The sequence below is a fragment of the Ceratotherium simum genome, chromosome 21, assembly GCF_057802395.1.
Source record: "Ceratotherium simum simum isolate JZ-2026a chromosome 21, ASM5780239v1, whole genome shotgun sequence".
NCBI classification, from domain to species: domain Eukaryota; kingdom Metazoa; phylum Chordata; class Mammalia; order Perissodactyla; family Rhinocerotidae; genus Ceratotherium; species Ceratotherium simum.
The window spans coordinates 39953683-39957456 of NC_141920.1; the positions used below are offsets into that span (position 1 = coordinate 39953683).

The window sequence follows — 3774 nt, forward strand, 5'->3', positions numbered from 1 at the left end:
TGAGTCTCAATCACTATACCAGAGCCAAAAATGTCTCTTTGCTTGGTTCTGTTGGGAAAGAAATTTTTCTAACAGAACTATAACGTTATGCACCCCCAACCCTCCCATTTGCACACACATACACACACACACTTTTCTCTTCCTTTACGGGGCATGCAAGAGTATAAACGTATACAGATGAGAATCTGATTGGTTGATAGATGGATGGAAGGTCTTGTTCTAAAAATGACCTTCAGGGAAGCAGAAGATAAAAGATCCAGTCATATTTGTAAGGATTTGTAAGCATTTGCATAATAGAGAAATGGTGTAGACACAATCCTAATCTTATCATGGAACTCTGGTGTCACAGATGTTTGGCTATATTACCTTTCAGCATGTTTTGGTTTAACAGAGACCATGGGCTTCAGAATTTACTGGGAAGGTTGTTAAAATACAGATCGCTGAGCCCCACACCAGACCTCCACTCAATCAGAAGAGCTGTAGTGCCCAGAAATCTACATTTTAGCCAGTCTTCCTAGGGGATTCTCATCCATCTCATTATTTGAGAACCATTATTGGAGCTTTTGTTTTGATAATCAGTTGGTTCTAATAACATAACAGGAACTTTGTTCTGATTCTCTGTTGATACTTAGGGGTGTGTATACTGCTGAAGTGAAGTGAATTATTCCAGCCTTTTCTCCTCAATAGGACATTGTGTTCCCATTTTCCAGGTACCTTCTCTTTCTACAGAAATGGATCCAATATTGGTGAATAATCTGCTGTTCATTTGGACAAAATTATTCCTTCTCTAGTTCTCCTCTGTATCATTTCCTACAAGATGTTTCTTTTCCTTTTCATCACTTCTTGAATGTGGTGTCTTGTTTCTTCTTTTTCTTCCTACCCCTTAAAAAAAATCTTCAACCTCTGAGTATTTATTCCAACAACAGCTCTCAAATAGGGTGAAAGTCTTAACAGTTCTTCAAACATGCAATGCACATCTGTATTTTTCTTCAGAGATAGCAAATATTGTAAATGGCTTACTCTGACTTAAAAGTTCTGATGAGGAAACTTTAACTCTCTTAAATATGTACTTTGATTTACGACAATAATTACAATTGCATTTTGAACTTATCTGATGAGTTCTTGGCAATTTTTCCTCGTCTCAGTAAGAACAACATATTTGAAGTCTGTTTTCTTGGAATGCCCTATATAACTGTGTACTGTTTAGAAAATTAAAAGGAGTCTGTATGTTAAGTGTTTCTAGGCAATTATTGTGGAACATTGTCTTATGGTTTTGTGGTGTGTGGTGTGTATGTGTGTGTGTGTTTCACTGAAACATTTGAGATGACCAATTTCATTTCATTCTGCCTGTGAAATGTTAGTTTCTTTAATAAACAAATTACCAAAATTGACAATAAAAAGATAATTGATGATTTTGTGTTGATTTAGTTTGGATTACCCTTAAGAAAAGATTGAGGAAGAGATTTGCATTTAAAAATTTCATTGAGGAAAGTTGGCAAGGGTGGCTGGCACTGGCTTGCATGGTGTCACAAGAACCAACTGTGCTAATCTCTTCCAACTCCACATCAGTGACATCACATTGGTAGCTTGAAACTGGCCACATTGGGAGTATTTATACCATGGAAATTGGAAAACACTACAAATTAGAGATCTAGAGAGCCAGCTGTTACGCATTTACCAGCACATCACTGAGACCACATATATTGGTGCAATATCTAGGTTGGAGTGAGAGAATAAGATAGGAAAAGGGAGAAGTTGAACGGTGATGTCATCATAACAAAGGCCACAGTCAATCTCCTGGGGAGCTATGCATCTGAGATGGTCCTTTAGAGTTATCTCAAAGTGAGACAAGGGAGCCAGGCCTTTATGTCCTCCCTGCATCAAGTAGTCATGGGGTTCAAGCTACCAGGGTAGAGGTGTGGGAGAGGGTGTTACCTTGGGCAAGACGATTCTATTCAGCTGAAAGCAACTCTTAAGGAGGGACTCAGGTTTGAGCTGACAGCAGTCCATCTACTTAAAAATTTACTTCTAATCCATCCATTTAAAAAAAGTTTCAGAATGAAAAATTTTAAGCATGCAGTAAAAGAGCATAGTATAATGAACCCACAAGCACCTATCACCTAGTTTCAAACATTATTAATTCAAGGCCAGTCTTTTTCATCTATTCCCCCACACACACATTTCATTCCTCCTCCCACCAGATTACTTTGAAGTAAGCCCCAGAAATCATATGATTTCATCAGTAAATATTTCACTGAGTCTCTCTAAAGGGTAGAGATGTCTTAATTTGTTCCTTAATTTGTTTCAACCTATTAAAAGATAAGTCTTCAGGGGCCAGCCCTGATGGCCTGGTGGTTAAGTTTGGGGTGCTCAGCTTCAGTGACCTGAATTCAGTTCCCAGGCGCGGACCTACACCACTCATCTGTCAGTGACCATGCCCTGCCAGCGGCTCACATACAAAGTAGAGGAAGATTGGCAATGGGTATTAGCTCAGGGCAAATCTTCCTCAGCAAAATGAGGAGGATTGGCAGATGTTAGCTCAGGGCTAATCTAACTCAGCAAAAAAAAGATAAGTCTTCAGGATAACAAAGGCATCAAAATGAATCAAATGTTAACTTTTCTTTCTCTGTCTCACCCTGCTTGCAAATTTCCTGAATCAAGACTAGGAATTATTTCTAAAGTGTCTTGAAAGATAATAAATCAATCATTTTTTGGACTTATTTGGTGTCAGACACTATACTAAGAACTCTGACATACACTATCCTCTGGGGACTCTTGTAGAGCTTAATAATGGACTTGTCTTGGAAGGCAACAGTGTTGAAGTTATCAGGGGATTAGCAGTACATAAAGAGGACTTCTAAGATTCTGACAGATCATTGCTTTTTTCTGAGAATGCCCTCTTCCTTATTGAATCAAATTCCTTAAAAAGTTATTTCAGCTCAACTTTATATATTAGCAGATGTAATTCAAGTGGGGATGAGAGAACAAGTGAGACCAGCTTACCTGTTTGGGAAAGGTTGATGCCTGTGACAGTTAGGGTTTAAGGTAGAACTAGTCACTCTCATTCTCGTTGCATCCCTTGGTCTAAATGAGGGGCTTAAATCTGATGGTTGCAAGTCAACTGCTCTGAAAAGTTATCACAGATACAAATCAATAAAATCAGGAGGTCAGAGTAGAAGCAAGTGGGAATTTTTTGCTGTGGCATGAAACAGTGCTCCCTTTTATTCAGCCCAGATGCTGATTTTTATATCAAAAATATTGATTGAAGGGGCTAGTGATTTTGGCTCTCACCCAAGTTTATTCAAGATCTTTCTTAATTAGGTTTGAGTGGGCTGCAACGCCCATGGCCAGGGTTAGGTCTGGCTCCAATCACCACAACATGCTCTCTGCTTCATCATCAGCCAAGGAATAAGGCAAGGAAATTGCTGCTGCTTTGTTTCTCCAGCCCCTAAGTATGTTTTTTTCCAGATTTGAAGCATGCATGGAGCAAATGTGTAAGGAAAACTGAAAGAACTGAAATGGCTTCACTGTGATGAGATCAATCCAGCCTACAGCTTGACCATGATTCCCCAGCATGAATAAGGCTCTGTGTGTGAAAAATGAATGGGTAGCAATGTGAGATCATGGAAAAAGATCTTGGCATTTTTTGAATGAAAATTTTTCACCAGGCTGATGCAGCCAATCAGTCTATAAGTTGTTTAAAAGGGAAAAATAATCTCTTTTGCCAACGATACATGATTTCCCCATAATGTGTCTATTTTATAAATACTTGTA

General features: G+C 38.7%; 1 protein-coding gene across 1 annotated transcript in view; it reads left to right on the forward strand.

The window, feature by feature from the left end:
* Positions 1-1412, forward strand: part of SPTLC3 (serine palmitoyltransferase long chain base subunit 3) — a 156735-nt gene extending 155323 nt beyond the window's left edge. The window contains exon 12 of the mRNA XM_004433748.3: positions 1-1412. This exon is cut by the window's left edge and continues 2533 nt beyond it. The gene's annotated coding sequence lies outside the window, so the exon portion shown is untranslated.
* The last annotated feature ends 2362 nt before the right edge of the window (positions 1413-3774 follow it).